A 23,311-nucleotide genomic window follows, 5' to 3' on the forward strand; every position below is an offset into this window, starting at 1 on the left:
CAGCAAATTTATAAAACTTCGTTGACAAAGCAATAACAAACCTGAGTAGAGCGCACGACTCTGATCCAGGTACATCGACTCAAAACCTGATGACGGACCGTAAAATTTTGTTTAATGTGCAAACATTTTTGCTCACGGTATTCCCTCGAAACTTGTTCCGTAGACGTTCCAATCAAATTGGGCGAGATTAAAAGAAGGTGAGGGCTACATATGGTAAGCAGGAAATTAAGGGCTGCTAAGTGTCAAAGATGATATGCAAGTTTTACAACCCAAGACTCATGATGGGTTTTTGACTGGAGACTGCCTTCTGGCGGCACATGATTTCAAATTAGACCCTGTCAGTGATAGCAGATGTAGAAAGTGCGGGTTGGAGGTTGCGCTCACAATGCTAAGACTGATAGCACAGCTAGAGCTAGTGGCATATGTCCTAAAAAGCTTCTAGTATTTGCCAAGAAGACGGAGTCATTTTATAACATAAGTCCTGATTTCTAATAGGGCTTCTCAGTATGGTCGTTGAGCAAACTTCTGGCAACACTATGAACTCACTCATTCTATGTGAGGTCTACACGGACTTCACCTGCATGTACATATGTATAAACAAGTTACGACGAGGATTTTTATATCAAAAATGTATGCGAAAATCTATTTTTTGATTTTTTAAACTTTTAAGATTTGTTCTAAAACCAAAGGTGTCCACAAGAATCTATTTTTAGTTTTTTTTTTAAACTTTCTCGGTTTTGTTTTAAACGAAGTAGATTTCTTGTTGAAATAAGTTTAAAACTTAAACTGTCAATGTTTAAAAAACACACAGTAATAAATTTAGAACAAAAAAGTTTGAAAAATTGCTTGAATGAACCGATGAATGGCTTAAAACTTAAACTGTGTGGCAAGCTGATCACCAGAATAAACATAGCGGCTTTACCATTTAGCCAGTATGCTACATACGTCTTCAACTGTATCCTAATATTTCCATTACTAGGTTTGATATATTTTCTTATATATGTGGATGTTAACTATCCCATCACTCAGGGATCTGTGGATAATTAGACGCTACCACTACACCACGGCGGTCGCCTAACAAACATTTTGTTTTATCCTTTCATCACCTTTTTTATGCCGTTTTATGACTTTTCTTGGGCTTTCTTGATTATTCATTTTCATACACAAGCATATATATATTTACAGTCATTGCTGGCACTTGTGCTCTATGGTGCTTTCTTACACTGAATCATATATACTCCTGCTGTTATGCAGCACTTGAGTTGATTGCTTTGAACCGTTGGAGACAGCGCCTAATTATAGAAGATGACACTAATACTTCTAGACGCCGTCAGTTTTTCCATTTCATTTTTCATCCCAAGATAATTTGGTTATAATGAATTTTGTAACTTCCACTTGACCTAATTGCATATTTCATTCAACAATAAATTAGAAACATTTATAAGTGAATACATACATATTTATATTGTGTATAAGTAAAGCTAATTAATAAATATTCACTTGATTCCATACGGTATAACAATAACTAAGACAGTACTACCTTATTCTTCGTTGTTGTTGTAGCGATAAGGTTGCTCCCCGAAGGCTTTGGGGAGTGTCATCGATGTAATGGTCCTTTGCCGGATACAGATCCGGTACGCTCCGGTACCACAGCTTCATTAAGGTGCTAGCCCGACCATCTCGGGAACGATTTATGTGGCCACATTAAACCTTCAGGCCATTCCCTCCCTCCCCACCCCCAAGTTCCATGAGAAGCTTGGGGTCGCCAGAGCCTCGTCTGTTAGTGAAACAGGATTCGCCGCGGATAGGTGAGGTTGACAATTGGGTTTGGATAAGCTATATATTGCGCTGGCAACCTGAAGAGTTGCGCTACACAGCCCCTTGAATCTGGTATTTTAGTCGCCTCTTACGACAGGCATACCTACCGCGGGAATATTCTGACCCCATAACCCGCTGGTGTCTTATTCTTCTTATTCGTCGTCCTTGTGGTGAATGATTACAATTAAAAATGCAGCAAGAAACGCGAGTTTTGAATCGAGCTCAAGGCCTAACAATAATTATTTTATCATTATTATTGTTATAATATATTTTTTCTTAATTGAAAAAATTTTAAATTAGAATATAAGAAAGAAAATACATCCCAGAGCATGGGGGAAAAGTGTCAATGAAATATGACACTATGGCCAAATCACTGCCGAGCGGCGACCCCACCTAGAGAGACTTTTTCTATTTGAAAAAACTTGTTTCTATATTTTTGATGTTGCTTTGTCCAGGAATCGCACCTAGGATCTTCGGTGTGGTAGGCTACCACCACACCATGCCTATAGCCCTATAAGCTCAGTAAAAACTCAAGTGATTGTGAGCGTAGGGGAAAAAGTGTCAATGAAATATGACACTATGGCATCATCGCCATAAACAAAGTCAAATTTTCACAACTATTCTGTAACAGATGTCGCAGTCCTGTCAATATCAATTGGCAATAACCAGAATTGAAGTAAGAATAACGAAGACAAACAAAGAACCGCTGTGATGGCTGAATGGTTATAGCAGCGGCGCCTAAACGTTGCCGATGAAGGAATTTAGCAGTTCCCGAAATGGATCTATATAACGAGCTTTGGCAGTTGTCTAAATTTTTTCTTTCTTTTATTCTAATTTAAAATTTTTTAAATTAAGAAAAATCTATATACATATATAAAAAGAAGTGTACATATTGATTGTCACTCCATAACTCGAGAACGGATAGAAAGATTACATGAAATTTTTAGGAAAGATACAGGAAGGAGAGATGATGGTTAGTTGATTTTGAAATCCCAAATCGGTTTAGCCATTCTTGAGTTATGATTTTTTTTTAGAAAAAATTCAAATATGTATATAAAAGAAAGTGGTGTTAGTTACACTACGCATAACTCAAGAACGGATGAACCGATTTGGCTGAAACTTGGTGGAGAGGTAGCACAGAACCAGGGAACGGACATGGGATACTTTTTATCCCGTTCTGGCTAGGGTCTTGAGATCAAAACGTGGACATGGGTAATCCTGGGATATGTTTGTAGAGTATGGGTGTCAAATGGAAGCTGTTTATGAGTACTTTGATACTGGGTATTTTTCGTACCCCTGGGTGATTAGGGTCTCGAGATATAGGCCAAAACGTGGACCGGGCACCCCTAGAATGTGTTTATACAATATGGATATCAAATGAAATCTGTTGATGAGTGCTTTAGTACAGGGTAGTTTTCATACCTATTGGTGACTAGGGTCTCGAGATATAGGCCAAAAGGTGGACCCGGGCACCCCTAGAATGTGTTTATACAATATGGATATCAAATGAAAGCTGTTGATGAGTGCTTTAGTACAGGGTAGTTTTCATACCTAATGGTGATTAGGGTCTCGAGATATAGGCAGAAACGTGGATAAGGGTAACACTAGGATGTGTTTTTAAATTATGGATATCAAATTGAAGCTGTTGATGTGTGCTTTAGTACAGAGTAAGTTTTATGCCGCTGGGTGACTAGGGTCTCGAGATATAGGCCAAAATGTGGACCCGGATAAACCTAGAATGTGTTTTTACATTATGGGTATCAAATTGAAGCTGTTGATGTGTGCTTTAGTACAGAGTAAGCTTTATACCGCTGGGTGATTAGGGTCTCGAGATATAGGCCAAAACATGGACCCGGATACCCCTAGAATGTGTGTGTATTATGGATATCAAATGAAAGCTGTTGCTGAGAGCTTTAAAGTAATATTCATTGTGATATTCGATTTAGTCGCATCAACCTGGCAAAACTGATAAATATGCATGCGAAGCCGAAATAAAGACATAAATTAATAATACCCACATACCTATTTACATACGTCCTATTCGATTTGCCTGAAATTTGGTATATAAATTTGCCTATATTAGTATTTACGATGCATTTTTCCGGGAAGTAGACCAGAGACGGACTGGGACTGTGATTAGGACTAGGACTGGGACTGAGGCTGAGACTGAGACTCGGAGTGGGACTGGGACTGAGACTCGGAATGGGACTGGAACAAAATACATACCACCAAGAATGCGAAAAACTTGAGAGAATAGAAAAGAGAGAAGGAAAAGACTGAGAAAGAAATAGAATGAGACGAAGATGGTGATAGATGAAGCGAAAAATACGAAGGGAGGAGCGAATACAAAGATTAGGAGAAAAGTGTAGAGGGGCGAGGGCAGAGCTAGACGGAAAAAGCTTATTAAAATGTAAGCTCGATTCAAAACTCGCACTATGAACGAATTGTATCGCGAATGTAGGAAAGGATTATAGCACGCCAGTAATGTTTTTAGAAACCCCCAAAGCAGCGGAAGCGATTTTCTTCTTTCAATTTACAATAAATAAACATTAATACAAGGCGCGATAACGAAGATATTTTAGGCTGAGTTTCTCGTTCAATTTGCGTCGTGTTCCTTTTCTAAAATGGTTCCTGCAAATTGGCGGGACGGACCTACATGTTTCACGTCGACTCCGAACGGCATCTGTAAGGCAGGTGAGTTTTCACTGAAAAGTTTTTCATGGCAGAAATACACTCGGAGTGTTTGCCAAATCACTGCCGAGCGGCGACCCCACCTAGAGAGACTTTTTCTATTTGAAAAAACTTGTTTCTATATTTTTGATGTTGCTTTGTCCAGGAATCGCACCTAGGATCTTCGGTCTAGCCTACCACAGGCTACCACCACACCATGCCTATAGCCCTATAAGCTCAGTAAAAACTCAAGTGATTGTGAGCGTAGGCACAGCCTTTGAAAGTGGTATGTTATATGGGGGAATACAGACTAAGCGTAGGGTGGGTATAGGCATAGCATAAGGGATTGGTATGCTGTGTGTGGGAATATAGAATGTAAGCAAAAGTGTAGTCACTACACTGTATCATATTGTGGAAACAATGTACGTAGTGAAGCTATAGGTTTTTTATCAACAAGTTATTGATGTGTTATCGAAAGGTTAGCGATTTTTTATTAGGTTAGGTTGAACTGGCTGGTCCATGAGGACCTCACATAGACTGATTGAGTCCATAGTGTTACCCTTGTTATTATTAGGATGTTGCCAATTTTTAATCGGCGTTTTATCGAAAAGCTATCGATTTTTTATCAAAACATAATTGATATGTTATTTAAAAGTTATCGATTTATTATCGAAAAGTTATAGATTATTTATAGAAAAGTTATCGCTATGTTAACAATTTCTTATCGATTATGTTGTCCAAAGCTACAGTTTTGCTATCGAAAAAGTTTCTAAGTTTTTTATGAACAAGTTATTGATATGTTATCGAAAAGTCATCGATTTTTTACTACTTTTTACTGCTGCCAGTTTCTAATCGGCGTGTTATTGAAAAGTTATCGATTTTTTTATCAAAAAAAGTTTTGACATTTTATGGAAAAGTTATCGATTTATTATCGAAAAGTTTTAGACTATTTATAGAATAGTTATCGCTATGTTGCCAATTTCTTATCGATTATCATCATCAAAAGTTATAGATTTGCTGCCGAAAAGTTATCGATATGTTATTGAAAAGCTATCGATTCATTATCTAAAAGTTATAGGTTATTTATAGAAAGGCTATAGCTATGATGCGAAAAACTCATAGAATTGTCATCAAAAAGTTTTTGATTTGTTCTTAGAGTGTTACCAATTTCATGTCGGCGTGTTACCGATTTTTTATCAAAAAATAATCGAAGAAGGTAATTTAAAAGTTTTGCAAGCTGTAATTTGGCAGTCGTTGAAGATATCATAATGGAATTTGGCGGGAACGTTACTCCTATTACTTTATGTGTTCTAAATAAAAATTAGCAAAATCGGATGCCAAACACGCCCACTTTAAAAAAAAATTGTTTAAAAGTCAAATTTTAAAAAAAGATTTAATATCTTTACATTATATAAGTAAATTATGTCAACATTCAACTGCAATAATGATATGGTGTAACAAAATACAAAAATAAAGAAAATTTCAAAATAGCAGTGACTCCGCCCTTTTACTTTTAATTTGTCTAGAATACTATATCAGCATTAAGATTAAAAGAATTTTCTGAACCATATGCGATGGCTAGGTCATCAGCAAAGGCTGTAACTTTACCAATTAATGGCAATGAGAATACCGAATTTATGTAAATTAAAAACAAAATTGGCCCAAGAACCGAACCCTGTGGCACACCTAAGTTTATAGATCTGGGTTCGCTTAGAATATTATTAACTTTACCTCTCTGAACTCTGCTCGTTAAGTATGACTCAAGCCAACTAAGAAAGTTACCACGAAAACCAGCCGAACTGAGCTTATTCATTAAAATACTGTGATCTACCATATCAAACGCTTTTGTTATATCTACAAAAAGACTAGCACAGCTTTTCCTTTCGTCAATTGCTTTGTAAATAGAAGAACAAAAGTCAAGAAGAGCGTCTTCAGTTGACAGTCCAGACCTAAATCCAAATTGCATTGGGCTAAAAAAATTTATTTTACTTAAATAAAATAAAATCCTACTTTTCACTGCTTTTTCAAAAACTTTTGATACTGACGACAGTAGTGATATGGGCCTGTAGTTATTTTTGTCTTCTTTGTTACCCTTTTTGAAAAGCGGTATCACGGTGGCGCATTTAAAGTCTTCTGGAAAAACTCCCGAAGATATACTTAAGTTAAATAAATATTTCAAAATATCGACGACAATATAAAGAGCTATGTTCTTTAGCACGAGATTCGAAATGTTGTCAATACCACTTGAACCGGAATTGTTTAAATTCTTGATAATATTAAGAATTTCTGAACCTGAGATGGGATCAAAGAAAAAGCTGTTACTAGGAGGTATGAACTCTGCGTACATTGGATCTGCTTGGCAAATGAAATGATTTGTATCGCTTAACGTTTCAGAGACGGTACCTCCATTCACAAAAAAGTTATTAAATACATTTGAAATTTCGAGAGAGTCAGAGACATCAACACCATCCACACTTAACACAATAGAGTCAGCCTTTCTCTTAGAGATAGGGTTTATAATTTTATTCACAGCATCCCATTCCTTTTTTGAGTTGCCATTTCCTGCAATTATTAAACGTTGAAAATATTCATCGCGACTTTTGCGTATATCTTTATTTAATCTATATGTCAAGCGACGTACCCGTTTCCTGAGCTTGGTGTTCATCGGATGTTTATTGCTTTTGTTCCTTAACATATTCTTCAAATTAATCTTTTTTACTAAGGTATGACTTATCCAAGGTTTGAGAGGTAAATTGTTTCGGTTAGGAAAAAATGAAATACTTGCATAGTTTATATAGTCAGTGAGTGTTTTTGTGAACAAATTGTAAGCCCGGCTTACGTTGCTTTCAGCAAAAACAGCTCCCCAATTTTCATGGCGAAGAGATTCACTTAGGACATTGAAATTTATTTTCCTTGTGGCTGATAATATAGTATTGTTAACTCGCCTATTTACATTAAGATTCCAGTCATGCAGTGATCGGAAATTCCAAGATCAAGGTTTATTCCAATATACATATTATCATCCATATTATTCCCTCTAACATATAGGTGATCAATACAGGTCCCTGAGTCTGGACGTGTTGGCTCTTGAATGAAAGAAACTAAACCATGGTCTGCTAGAAGCGCAAGATAGCTATCTAATAAAACGTTAGTTCCTAATAGGTCAAAATTAAAGTCTCCCAAAATAAAAAGTTTAGACGCTTTTTCATTATTTAAAAAAAAAAGAAAACTCCTCATGGAAAGCTTTGAAATGATGACAATGAAATCTATACAGACACACAAAAGTATAAGGTACATAGCATATCTTCAAAGAAACTTTTATTATATCAGCGCTTGTCAAACTAAGGCATGTAACCTCACATTCGTAATAATCACGTATAAAAACTCCAACACCGCCAGCGGAGTACGAGTCATTGGTATTAGCAAAAAATTTATAATTAGGAATGATGTAATCCGTTACTTTGTAAGAAAAGATGCAAATTTCAGAAACAAATAATATATCAGGAAGGTTACTAATGGATTCAAGATTACAAACTAAGGAGTCAAAATTCCGCCTTAGACTTCTCACATTCTGATGTAAAACAGTGAATTTGTTGTCCTTTGTTGCTAATAAATAAGGGTCATTAACAACATTTATTATAGGGCTGTTATTTATAAAAACTGATCTTGTGTTCATAATTTAACTAGTTGTAAACTTAATAAACGTAATAATAAATTTAGTTTAGCTAAATTCAAGAATATCATTGAAAGTTTTTACAATAACAGCTCTTTAATTTTCATTTTTTTTCATTAAAAGCGTCGAATTGTTGAACCATAAATATTTATACTCTTTTTCCCTTTTTACTTTACTAGCAGCTAAGAACAAAGCTCTAAATTAATTAGTAAAGCTATTATTTATATAAATTCTCCTGTTGCTAGTATCAGAAAATATGCGACGTATTAAGCCTCTTCCCTGCATTCCGTTTGGCCTTCATAATTTTTTTCTTTACTTCCACTGATCTGAGCTTTATGCAAACAATACTACTGACGTTATTATTGGAGGGTTGGGATTGTCGCGCATTGATGTGCTTAACGCTGATATTTTCAATATCATCTTCAGATACCTGCACATTTAAAGCATCTCTGAAAAGTTTCTCAACACATTCTTTTGCGTTCTCTATGCTGACATTCGGAACACCCACAACTTCGATCGAGCTCTCTAATTGGCTTTGTTCTTTCCAGTTCAACCTACTTTCAAGCTTATTCACTCTTTGTTTCAACTCCGCATTTTCATCTCTCAACTGTTGTATTGTATTTAAACATTCAACATTTACTTGTTTGAGGCTTAGTATCTCTTCGTATAAAAGCTGCAGAGTAACTTTTCCCTCAAATTCGCTATCGCATACCGTGTTTTCTTTTTCAGGCAAATTCAGATTATTTATTATCTGCTCCGAAATGTTTGTTGATTTGTGCTGCTCACCAAGTTTTTGCTTATTTTGCTGTTCCTTGTTCGCACAGGTTCGCGCGCACTCAAATGCACTGTATTGTTTTTTCCATTTGATGCACTTGTAGCATTAGCAGAATGAGCCGGCGTTGTTGTTGCCTGCAGTGTTTTCCTACGCATAGCAGTGCATTTGTCACAGCGATATTTTTTGTTGTTTATCTTGAACAATTCGATATCCGCGGCTTTTATATTTACACACTTGCAATGAAAGAAATTCATGCAATCTGAACAATCAATTTTATTTGAACATTACGTTCGATTTTTTCTTTGCACACCAAGCAGTTCATTTTAGAGATATAACAATTTAGAAATTGTTATTAATTAAATTTAAAAGTGAGCGCCCTAGGATCACTTGTTATACTCAGTTGAGCAGAGCTCACAGAGTATATTAACTTTGATTGGATAACGGTTGGTTGTACAGGTATAAAGGAATCGAGATAAATAGATATAGACTTCCATATATCAAAATCATCAGTATCGAAAAAAAATGTGATTGAGCCATGTCCGTCCGTCCGTCCGTCCGTATGTCCGTTAACACGATAACTTGAGTACATTTTGAGGTATCTTGATGAAATTTGGTATTTAGATTCCTGGGCACTCATCTCAGATCGCTATTTAAAATGAACGATATCGGACTATAACCACGCCCACTTTTTCGATATCGAAAATTTCGAAAACCCGAAAAAATGCGATAATTCATTGCCAAAGGCGGTTAAAGCGATGAAACTTGGTAGATGGGTTGACGTTATGACGCAGAATAGAAAATTAGTAAGATTTTGGACAATGGGCGTGGCACCGCCCACTTTTACAAGAAGGTAATTTAAAAGTTTTGCAAGCTAAAATTTGGCAGTCGTTGAAGATATCATGATGAAATTTGGCAGGAACGTTACTACTATTACTATATATGCGCTAAATAAAAATTAGCAAAATTGGATGAAGAACACGCCCACTTTTTAAAAAAAAATTTTTTTAAATTCAAATTTTAACAAAAAATTTAATATCTTTACTGTATATAAGTAAATTAAGTCAAAATTCAACTCCAGTAATGATATGATGCAACAAAATACAAAAATAAAAGAAAATTTCAAAATGGGCGTGGCTCCGCCCATTTTCATTTAGTTTGTCTAGAATACTTTTAATGCCATAAGTCGAACAAAAATTTACCAATCCTTCTCAAATTTGGTAGGGGCATAGATTCTATGACGGTAACTGTTCTCTGTGAAAATGGGCGAAATCGGTGGAAGCCACGCCCAGTTTTTATACACAGTCCACCGTCTGTCCTTCCGCTCGGCCGTTAACACAATAACTTGAGCAAAAACCGATATATCTTTACTAAACTTAGCCCACGTACTTATCTGAACTCACTTTATCTTGTATAAAAAATGGCCGAAATCCGACCATAACCACGCCCACTTTATCGATATCGAAAATTACGAAAAATGAAAAAAATGCCATAATTCTATACCAAATACGAAAAAAGGGATGAAACATGGTAACTAAATTGGTTTATTGACGCAAAATATAACTTTGGAAAAAACTGTGTAAAATGGGTGTGAGTGACACCTACCATATTAAGTAGAAGAAAATGAAAAAGTTCTACAAGGCAGGAATACTGTTAGTGGTATTGCATATATAAATAAATTAGCAGTACCCGACAGATGATTTTCTGGATCACCTGGTCCACATTTTGGTCGATATCGCGAGAACGCCTTCACATATACATCTAAGGGCCACTCGCTTTTAAAACCCTCATTAATACCTTTAATTTGATATCCATATCGTACAAACACATTCTAGAGTCACCCCTGGCCCACCCTAATGGCGATATCTCGAAAAGGTGTCCACCTATAGACCTAATGCCCACTCCCTCTTTAAATGCTCAGTAACACCTTTCGTTTGATACCCATATCGTACAAACATTCTAGAGTCACCCCTGGCCCACCCTAATGGCGATATTTCGAAAAGGCGTCCACCTATAGACCTATTATCCACTCCCTCTTAAAATGCTCAGTAACACCTTTCGTTTGATACCCATATCGTACAAACATTCTAGAGTCACCCCTGGCCCACCCTAATGGCGATATCTCGAAAAGGCGTCCACCTATAGACCTAATGCCCGCTCCCTCTTAAAATGCTCAGTAACACCTTTCGTTTGATACCCATATCGTACAAACATTCTAGAGTCACCCCTGGCCCACCCTAATGGCGATATCTCGAAAAGGCGTCCACCTATAGACCTAATGCCCACTCCCTCTTAAAATGCTCAGTAACACCTTTCGTTTGATACCCATATCGTACAAACATTCTAGAGTCACCCTTGGTCCACGTTTATGGCGATATCTCGAAAAGGCGTCCACCTATAGAACTAAGGATTACTCCCTTTTAAAATACTCATTACCACCTTTCATTTGATACCCATATCGTACAAACACATTCTAGAGTCACCCTGGCCTACCCTAATGGCGATATCTCGAAAAGGCGTCCACCTATAGACCTAATGCTCACTCCCTCTTAAAATGCTCAGTAACACCTTTCGTTTGATACTCATATCGTACAAACATTCTAGAGTCATCCTCGGTCCACCTTTATGGCGATATCTCGAAAAGGCGTCCACCTATAGAACTAAGGATTACTCCCTTTTAAAATACTCATTACCACCTTTCATTTGATACCCATATCGTACAAACACATTCTAGAGTCCCCCTGGCCTACCCTAATGGCGATATCTTGAAAAGGCGTCCACCTATAGAACTAAGGATTACTCCCTTTTAAAATACTCATTACCACCTTTCATTTGATACCCATATCGTACAAACACATTCTAGAGTCACCCCTGGCCCACCCTAATGGCGATATCTCGAAAAGGCGTCCACCTATAGACCTAATGCCCACTCTCTCTTAAAATGCTCAGTAACACCTTTCGTTTGATTCCCATATCGTACAAACATTCTAGAGTCACGCCTTGCCCACCCTAATGGCGATATCTCGAAAAGGCGTCCACCTATAGAACTAAGGATTACTCCCTTTTAAAATACTCATTACCACCTTTCACTTGATACCCATATCGTACAAACACATTCTAGAGTCACCCTGGCCTACCCTAATGGCGATATCTCGAAAAGGCGTCCACCTATAGACCTAATGCTCACTCCCTCTTAAAATGCTCAGTAACACCTTTCGTTTGATACCCATATCGTACAAACATTCTAGAGTCACCCTCGGTCCACCTTTATGGCGATATCTCGAAAAGGCGTCCACCTATAGAACTAAGGAATACTCCCTTTTAAAATACTCATTACAACCTTTCATTTGATACCCATATCGTACAAACACATTCTAGAGTCACCCCTGGCCCACCCTAATGGCGATATCTCGAAAAGGCGTCCACCTATAGACCTAATGCCCACTCCCTCTTAAAATGCTCAGTAACACCTTTCGTTTGATTCCCATATCGTACAAACATTCTAGAGTCACGCCTGGCCCACCCTAATGGCGATATCTCGAAAAGGCGTCCACCTATAGACCTAATGCCCACTCCCTCTTAAAATGCTCAGTAACACCTTTCGTTTGATTCCCATATCGTACAAACATTCTAGAGTCCCCCCTGGCCCACCCTAATGGCGATATCTCGAAAAGGCGTCCACCTATAGACCTAATGCCCACTCCCTCTTAAAATGCTCAGTAACACCTTTCGTTTGATACCCATATCGTACAAACATTCTAGAGTCACCCATGGTCCACGTTTATGGCGATATCTCGAAAAGGCGTCCACCTATAGAACTAAGGATTACTCCCTTTTAAAATACTCATTACCACCTTTCATTTGATACCCATATCGTACAAACACATTCTAGAGTCACCCTGGCCTACCCTAATGGCGATATCTCGAAAAGGCGTCCACCTATAGACCTAATGCTCACTCCCTCTTAAAATTCTCAGTAACACCTTTCGTTTGATACCCATATCGTACAAACATTCTAGAGTCACCCTCGGTCCACCTTTATGGCGATATCTCGAAAAGGCGTCCACCTATAGAACTAAGGATTACTCCCTTTTAAAATACTCATTGCCACCTTTCATTTGATACCCATATCGTACAAACACATTCTAGAGTCACCCCTGGCCCACCCTAATGGCGATATCTCGAAAAGGCGTCCACCTATAGACCTAATGCCCACTCCCTCTTAAAATGCTCAGTAACACCTTTCGTTTGATTCCCATATCGTACAAACATTCTAGAGTCACGCCTGGCCCACCCTAATGGCGATATCTCGAAAAGGCGTCCACCTATAGACCTAATGCCCACTCCTTCTTAAAATGCTCAGTAACACCTTTCGTTTGATAATCATATCGTACAAACACATTCTAGAGTCACCCCTGTCCCACCCTAATGACGATATCTCGAAAAGGCGTCCACCTATAGACCTCATGCCCACTCCCTCTTAAAATGCTCAGTAACACCTTTCGTTTGATACCCATATCGTACAAACATTCTAGAGCCACCCTTGGTCCACTTTTATGGCGATATCTCGAAAAGGCGTCCACCTATAGAACTAAGGATTACTCCCTTTTAAAATACTCATTACCATCTTTCATTTGATACCCATATTATACAAACACATTCTAGTCACCCCTGGCCCACCCTAATGGCGACATTTCGAAAAGGCGTCCACCTATATACCTAATGCCCACTCCCTCTTAAAATGCTCAGTAACACTTTTCGTTTGATACCCATATCGTACAAAGATTCTAGAGTCACCCATGGCCCACCCTAATGGCGATATCTCGAAAAGGCGTCCACCTATAGACCTAATGCCCACTCCCTCTTAAAATGCTCAGTAACACCTTTCATTTGATTCCCATATCGTACAAACATATTCTAGAGACACCCCTGGTCCACCTTTATGGCGATATCTCGAAACGGCGTCCATCTATGGAACTAAGGATTACTCCTTTTCAAAATACTCATTAACAGCTTTCATTTGATACCCATATCGTACAAACATATTCTAGAGTCACCCCTGGTCCACCTTTATGGCGATTTCTCGAAAAGGCGTTCACCTATAGAACTAAAGCCCATTCCCTTTTAAAATACTCATTACCACCTTTCATTTGATACCCATATCGTACAAACACATTCTAGAGTCACCCCTGGTCCACCTTAATGGCGATATCTCGAAAAGGCGTCCACCGATAGACCTAAGGCCCACTCCCTCTTAAAATGCTCAGTAACACCTTTCATTGGATACCCATATCGTACAAACAAATTCTAGAGTCAGCCCTGGTTCACCTTTATGGCGATATCCCTAAATGGCGTCCATCCATAGAACTATGGCCTACTCTCTCTTAAAATACTCTTTAATACCTTCCATTTGATACACATGTCATACAACCACATTCCAGGGTTACCCTAGGTTCATTTTCCTACATGGTGATTTCCCTTATTTTGTCTCCATAGCTCTCAACTGAGTATGTAATGTTCGGTTACACCCGAACTTAGCCTTCCTTACTTGTTTTCAGTTTCAATTTTCTGTGAAAATGGGCGAAATGTGTTGAAGCCACGCCCAGCTTTTATACACAGTCTAACGTCTATCCTTCCGCTCGGCCGTTAACACGATAACTTGAACAAAAATCGATATATCTTTACTGAACTTAGTTCACGGACTTATCTGAACTCACTTTATCTTGGTATTAAAAATGGGCGAAATCCGACTATGACCACGCACACTTTTTCGATATCGAAAATTTCGAAAAATGAAAAATGCCAAAATTCTATAACAAATGCGAAAAGGGGATGAAACATAGTGATTGGATTGTTTTTTTTGACGCAAAATATAACTTTAGAAAAAACTTTTTAAAATGGGTGTGACACCCACCATATTAAGCAGAAGAAAATGAAAAAGTTTTGCAGGGCGAAATCAAAAGCCTTTGGAATCATGGCAAGAATACTGTTCGTGGTATTACATACATATATACAAAAATTAGCGGTACCCGACAGATGATGGTCTGGGTCACCCTGGTCCACATTTTTTGTCGATATCTCGAAAACGCCTTCACATATACAACTACCACCACTCCCTTTTAAAACCCTCATGAATACCTTAATTTGATACCCATATCATACAAACACGTTATAGAGTCACCCCTGGTCCACGTTTATGGCGATATCACGAAAAGGCGTCCACCTATAGGACTAAGGCCCACTCCCTTTTAAAATACTCATTAACACCTTTCACTTGATACCCATATTGTACAAACGCATTCTAGAGTCACCCCTGGTCCACCTTTATGGCGATATCTCGAAAAGGCGTCCACCTATAGAACTAAGGCCGACGCCCTTTTAAAATACTCATTAACACCTTTCATTTGATACCCATATCGTACAAAAAAATTCTAGAGTCACCCCTGGTCCACCTTTATGGCGATATCTCGAAAAGGCGTCCACCTATAGAACTATGGCCCGCTTAAAAAACTCTTTAATACCTTCCGTTTGATACACATGTCATACAAACACATTCTAGGGTTACCCTAGGTTCATTTTCCTACATGGTGATTTTCCCTTACTTTGTCTCCATAGCTCTCAACTGAGTATTTAATGTTCGGTTACACCCGAACTTAGCCTTCCTTACTTGTTAGTATTACCATTTGCATGTATCCATGAAAAAAACAATTTTGTCTCCTTATTTATTTCTTATATTATTTCGTTTCCGGCTTTTTTTCTTTTTCATAGCAAACATTGCATTTTTAATAGTATCCCACTCAGCATTTAGGGGATTCAATTTTGAATTTCCCTACATATCAATACAATTTGATTACTCTTTCTGACTAAATAATGAGTTATCATACAATTTAACAAAAGAAATAATCAAATATGAATACTTTTGATGATGAAAAACTAAAAAGCATTTTTCGATCACTTTTTGGAATCATTTTTGAAGTCCTTTAATGACTAAATTTTAAAATTTCATAAAAACCAACAAAAAGAATAATCAAATATGCTTACCTTTGATGATCAAAAACTGAATATAGTTTTTCAATCACATTTTGGAATCATATTTGAATCAAATGTGTTTACTTTAGGTGATCAAAAATTTATAATCATTTTTCATTCAGCTTTCTGAATCTTTTATGAATATATTTGTTGACTGAATAATGAATTTTATACTTGTTGAAATTTTACTTTTCATTAAAAATTTTATTTTTTTCACATACACATATTTTTTCAATCATGAAGCTAAGAAAAAAATATAAAAATATTGTTATTTATGCAAAAGATATTCTTCAAGACAAGAAATAATGTAAAAGCTGCTCGTGAACGGAGATTTCCCCAACCATTTCTCCCCTTCAGCTTCCCAGAAAATACATAATGATTGGACAATACATAGGTTGTGAGCTATTTGAACCCCAGGTAAGTGAAACTATCTTGACATACCTGGATACGGCTTCAACATCCCGTTCCGTATCCGTATTTTAAGTTGCATATGATAATGCTGATGTTGGATGTTGTAGTCGCAGGTGTATATCGGTCAAGTTTGTTTGCGAGTTAGCTGTGGTTCGAATAGCTCAATTTCGCATGCTTTCTTCCCCTGATGAATTAAGATTATTATGTAGTGTCCTATGTTGAATGAGATATGAAGAATAAATGCATTATAATGGCATTCAAAAATGATTCAAAAATCTCAACCAAAACGATTGAACTATGTTCACGAATATGATCAAAAAATGACTGTGAAAAGCAGTCAAATATTTCTCTAAAACTATAAAAGCTCAATTTTACAATGATATGAAATATTTATAAAAAGCGTTTCGAAATAGGAATCATAAATGATTATTCAAGAATAATCACATTTCTGGTACATTTTTCTCCCGACGATACGTTAATTTTCGAACAGAAAATGCTTTTAAATTTGAACGTTTTTAATCATCTTGGGGTATGATATTTAAATATTTTTTGATCAAAATTTTCAAAAAATGCTGGCTGGGGAAGCTTTGAAAAAGATAAATAAAAATCTGTGTGCAAAAATTCAGAAAGACAAAATTCAGAGGTCAAAACTCAGAAGACAAATCTCAGAAGACAAATCTCAGAAGTCTAATTTCAGAAGTCAAATTTCAGAAGTGAAAATTCAGAAGTCAAAATTCAGAAAGTAATCAGACGACAGAAAAAACATAAAATTTTTCTCTAAATTCAAAAACTTTTATTTATTTGGAATTGTGTACAATAGCAAGCATGTAATTAATAAATTTTTTCGCGTTTATCTTTTTCAAATGGATTTAGAATTATTGTTGTTATATCGGCCTACTGATTTGTAAGACGCGGGCTCGAATCGAGCTCAAGGCCGAACAATGATTATTTTATCGTTATTATTGTTATGATGCATTTTTTTTTTTTAATTGAAAAAATTTTAAATTAGAATAGAAGAAAGAAAAAAATTTAGACAACTGCCAAGGCTCGTTGTATAGATCAATTTCGGGAACTGCTAAATTCCTTCATCGGCGACGTTTAGGCGCCTCTCCTATAACTATTCAGCTATCACAGCGGTGTTGTTTGTCTTCATTATTTCTACTTCTACTCAGTTTCTGGCCAATTGATATTCACAGCACTGCGACATCTACTGCAGAATGGATGTGAAAATTGGACTTGTTTCACGGCAATGATGCCATAGTGTCATATTTTATTGACACTTTGTTGTTGTTTCAATTAAGAAAAAAATTTATCATAACAATAATAATGATAAAATAATTATTGTTAGGCCTTGAGCTTGATTCGAACACGCGATCTTTTGAATTTACAGTATTAAAAAAACGAAGTCTTTAAATTTTTCCTGCGTTTCCGATATAGCTCGCCTCCACCTGAAAATGGCTGCAGTTTTGTTTCTATTATTGCCTGTTCGTTTTTTTTCAGGGACGGAAAATAATAATTTTTTTTTTTTCGGAGTCGAAAAAGTCCTGGTCAAAAAATGGTGTTAGGTGAAAATGTGTGAGTTCCCAGGTATCCCTATAGCAATATCATGTCGAATCATGCATCCTGTTTATTTTTGGAACTTTTTCTATAAAAGTCCACATATAAAAGTAAAATCTGTATTTTTATTTTTGAGTCCGATAGAACTAAGCCGTTTCTTAGTTATCAAGCGGGACTTTTATTTTGGCCTTAAAAAATAAAAGTCCGGATTTAACTTTTATTTCCGGACTTTTATTTTTAAAAGTCCGAGTTTAACTAGTTCTATCGGACTCAAAAAATAAAAATCCGAAAATAATTTTTATCTTGATTCAAATATATTTAAAGTCCAAAATTAATAGTTTTGCAAGGACTTATATTATAAAAGGAATAACAGTTTCAGTTTCCTGGTTTTTATACTCAGTTGAGCAGAGCTCACAGAGTATATTAACTTTGATTGGATAACGGTTGGTTGTACAGGTATAAAGGAATCGAGATAGATATAGACTTCCATATATCAAAATCATCAGTATCGAAAAAAAATTCGATTGAGCCATGTCCGTCCGTACGTCAGTCTGTCCGTTAACACGATAACTTGAGTAAATTTTGAGGTATCTTGATGAAATTTGGTAGGTAGGTTTCTGGGCACTCATCTCAGATCGCTATTTAAAATGAACGATATCGGACAATAACCACGCCCACTTTTTCGATATCGAAAATTTCGAAAAATCGAAAAAGTGCGATAATTCATTACCAAATACGGATTTAGCGATGAAACTTGGTAGGTGAGTTGAACTTATGACGCAGAACTGAAAACTAGGAAAATTTTGGACAATGGGCGTGGCACCGCCCACTTTTAAAAGAAGGTAATTTTGAAGTTTCGCAAGCTGTAATTTGGCAGTCGTTGAAGATATCATGATGAAATTTGGCAGGAACGTTACTTGTATTACTATATGTCTGCTTAATAAAAATTAGCAAAATCGGAGAACGACCACGCCCACTTTTGAAAAAAAAAATTTTTAATTCAAATTTTAAAATAAAAGTTAATATCTTTACAGTATATAAGTAAATTATGTCAACATTCAACTCCAGTAATGATATGGTGTAACAAAATACAAAAATAAAAGAAAATTTCGAAATGGGCGTGGCTCCGCCCTTTTTCATTTAATTTGTCTAGGATGCTTTTAATGCCATAAGTCGAACAAAAATTTACCAATCCTTGTGAAATTTGGTTAGAGCATAACTTTTATGGCGATAACTCTTTTCTGCGAAAATGGGTGAAATCGGTTGAAGCCACGCCCAGTTTTTATACACAGTCGACCGTCTGTCCTCCCGCTCGGCCGTTAACAAGATAACTTGAGCAAAAATCGATATATCTTTACTAAACTCAGTTCACGTACTTATCTGATCTCACTTTATATTGGTGTAAAAAATGGCCTGAATCCTACTAAGACCACGCCCACTTTTTCGATATCGAAAATTACGAAAAATGAAAAAAATTCCATAATTATATACCAAATACGAAAAAAGGGATGAAACATGGTAATTGTATTGGTCTATTGACGCAAATATAACTTTAGAAAAATGGTAAAATGGGTGTGACACCTACCATATTAAGTAGAAGAAAATGAAAAAGTTTTGCAGGGCGAAATCAAAAGCCCTTGGAATCTTGGCAGGAATACTGTTAGTGGTATTGCATATACAAATAAATTAGCAGTACCAGACAGATGATTTTCTGGATCACCTGGTCCCCATTTTGGTCGATATCTCGAAAACGCCTTCACATATACAACTATGGGCCACTCCCTTTTAAAACCCTCATTAATACCTTTAATTTGGTACCCATATCGTACAAACATATTCTAAAGTCACCCCTGGTCCACGTTTATGGCGATATCTCGAAAAGGCGTACACATATAGAACTAAGGCCCACTCCCGTTTAAAATACTCATTAACACCTTTCATTTGATACCCATATTGTACAAACGCATTCTAGAGTCACCCCTGGTCCACGTTTATGGCGATATCCCGAAAAGGCGTCCACCCATAGAACTAAGGCCCACTCCCTTTTAAAACACTTATTAACACCTTTCGTTTGATACCCATATCGTACAAGCAAATTCTAGAGTCACCCCTGGTCCACCTTTATGGCGATATCTCGAAAAGGCGTCCACCTATAGAACTAAGGCCCACGCCCTTTTAAAATACTCATTAACACCTTTCATTTGATACCCATTTTGTACAAACGCATTCTGGGGTCACCCCTGGTCCACGCTTATGGCGATATCTCGAAAAGGCGTCCACATATAGAACTAAGGCTCACGCCCTTTTAAAATACTCATTAACACCTTTCATTTGATACCCATATCGTACAAACAAATTCTAGAGTCACCCCTGGTCCACCTTTATGGCGATATCTCGAAAAGGCGTCCACCTATAGAACTAAGGCCGACGCCCTTTTAAAAACTCATTAACACCTTTCATTTAATACCCATATCGTACAATCAAATTCTAGAGTCACCCGTGGTCCACCTTTATGGCGATATCTCGAAAAGGCGTCCACCTATAGAACTAAGGCCCACGCCCTTTTAAAATACTCATTAACACCTTTCATTTGATACCCGTATCGTACAAACAAATTCTAGAGTCAGTCATCTCGAAAAGGCGACCACCTATAGAACTATGGCCCACTCCCTCATGAAATACTCTTTAATACCTTTCGTTTGATACACATGTCATACAACCACATTCCAGGGTTACCCTCTGTTCATTTTCCTACATGGTTATTTTCCCTTATCTTGTCACCATAGCCTCAACTGAGTATGTTATGTTCAGTCACACCCGAACTTAACCTTCCTTACTTGTTTTGATTTATAGAAGTCTATATCTATCTCGATTAGTTTATGCCGTTACGGATTACCGTTATGCGAACAAAGTTAATATACTCTGTGAGCTCTGCTCAGCTGAGTATAAAAATAAGAAGACAGTGAGTAATTTTTAAAATTTCTAAGAAATTAAGAAAATAAAAATTGATATTAGAGAAAAACAAACACAATTGTATAAAGCAATATGCGCATGTTTCGCTAATTAAACACAGATGAAAATAAAAATATTAAAAAAGTTAAAGACCAAAAAGAAAATAAAATTAAACATATATATATATATTTTATATGTATGACGAAGCTCTTCTCATAAAGCCCGAAATTATTTGTTTCTGAAAAAGTTGTAAAGCTACCCCAGTTGTGGTTTACTTAAGTAATTTCAAACCTTGAACGAGCTCTAGTTTACTTAGAAACACACTTCACATGTACTTAGCACTCAAGCATTTTTTTGTTACTAAAGTAAAATATTAAATCTAATTAGAGGCTGTAACAATTTTTCGAGAACCGGTAAGACTTTACATCTTAAGATGTGTATTTAGGGGTTACCCGGGAATCGAATCCAGATGCTGCAGATTTCTATACGTAGTAGTTTTCTTCTTGAAACCTTGTTAAGTTACCAATGGCTCTGGGAGGTCCCTCCAAATTTTGATAAGGTCCAATCGGTCGGTTCACGATAGGCATCAATCGTTCGCAGTAGGCACGTTTTCCAGGATCTCCCGTCTTTTGCATTGGGCTGGGGTCATGCGGAGTTGATGTATGCTTTTTATCAATTCTTCTGCATCGTACTTTAACAGCACGAGGATAGGTCGTTGTTCCGCCGCGCATCGTTATTTTTAACTAGGATATTGCCGTTTTCACTTCATCATAGTATCAGGTTCATCATTTACCTTTTAAGATCTGTTCTTCTAAGCTCTATGTAAATTAAATTTCTATAATTTAAGTAAAAGTTTTTAACACTTTTTTTGATGCAAATCACAGCACGTTGAACAAAATCAAAAATGCAAATGTTAAGGCATAGCTTTAATTACATCCAAAATGTGCCCTGATCATATGACCAAAGAAGGTCACATGACATATGCAAATTTTCACGAGCACCATGCAAACATAACATTTCTTGGTCAGAAGTGGTCTTGAATATTGCTCAATAATATGTAATCCTCTCTATGAATCTAACTCCTATAAAATTGTGAAAGTTCAAAAATTTTTTACGAAAATTGCTTTACGTATGCTTCACTGGCCAGACGGCCTCCCATCATATACCAGCAGGCACAATTTGCTTGGTCTTCAGGTTTTGCATGACGGAGGAACTTTTATCTCACTTATGCTTGCCTATAATGTAATAAACTTTAGCACGAATTGCTTTGATTTATCTAATTTGTTCATTCCATATATTCCACTGCGTGATCTTCGGCATAATAGATTATTTATTGAAATAACTCATAAAACGAATTATGCTATGAATGAACCTATAACTAGGACTATAGATCTAGTGAATCGATTCAGTAGTGCTATTAATTTTAATAACAGCTTATATAAGTTTAAGCCTGAATTGTTTTCTATTTTTAACTAGTCTGTAAGAAAGCATGTAGTTATCGACATGTAAGAATTGAAGCAGATTATGGTCAGCGCAAAGCATTTATCAAACACCAGAGGCATGTCAATTGGGTGAATCCAACTTCAAGTGGTTGTGTTGCGCAACCCTCTCTAGGGGCTGCCAGCGCAATATATAGCTTCTCCAACCCAACTGTCAACCTCACCTACCCGTGGCGAATCATGTTTCAATGACAGCCGAGGCTCTGGCGACCCCAAGTTCCTAATAGAACTAGGGGGCGGGGAGGGCGGTATGGCCTAGAAGGTTAAATTTTGTCATATAAATCGTTCACGAGATGGTTGCGCTAGTAGCTTAATAGTGATTTGTTACCGGAACGTACCGGATCTATATCCGGAAAAGGACTATCAACATCGGTAACACTCCCCAAAGCTTTCGGGAGTGTCTTCATCGTTAATACAACAACAACAACAACAAAACATGTACCTTTAGACTGAATGAATTAAATAAATAAATAAAATGCGCGCACAAAAAATGACTAGTAATTCAGATTGATATTATTGACAGGTTGACTAAGCACATTCTTTTTAACAGCTGACGACTTAGCACATTTACACATCATTGCCCATAGCACGTAAAAATAAAAAATAAAAATATTTTTTTTTGATCGATGTATTTTGATTTCAGTTTTAAAACTGCATTAAAATAAAATTTTTCGAAAAATGTGACTTGGCACATTTTCACATTAAGCTAACGATATATATATGTATTTACTAGCGACCCGGCACACGTTGTTCTGCCCTAACTTTGGTCTATCTGAATAAGCTTTAAAAACTGTTTACTTCTTACCCTCCCTCCTGCTCTCTACCTATTTTCCTTAATCTTTTGTTCAGTCGTCCCTGTGCCTTTCACTTTCCCTGCATCTCTTTCTCCCTCTCCGTTGTTTTCGTCTACCTCTATCTCTTTCTCCGTCT

General features: G+C 36.8%; 1 protein-coding gene across 7 annotated transcripts in view; it reads left to right on the forward strand.

The window, feature by feature from the left end:
- Positions 1 to 23,311, forward strand: part of LOC137237612 (solute carrier family 35 member F3) — a 124,785-nt gene that overhangs the window by 21,159 nt on the left and 80,315 nt on the right. The gene's annotated exons all lie outside the window — the stretch shown is intronic.

Source organism: Eurosta solidaginis, chromosome 1 (assembly GCF_040869045.1).
Source record: "Eurosta solidaginis isolate ZX-2024a chromosome 1, ASM4086904v1, whole genome shotgun sequence".
NCBI lineage: Eukaryota > Metazoa > Arthropoda > Insecta > Diptera > Tephritidae > Eurosta > Eurosta solidaginis.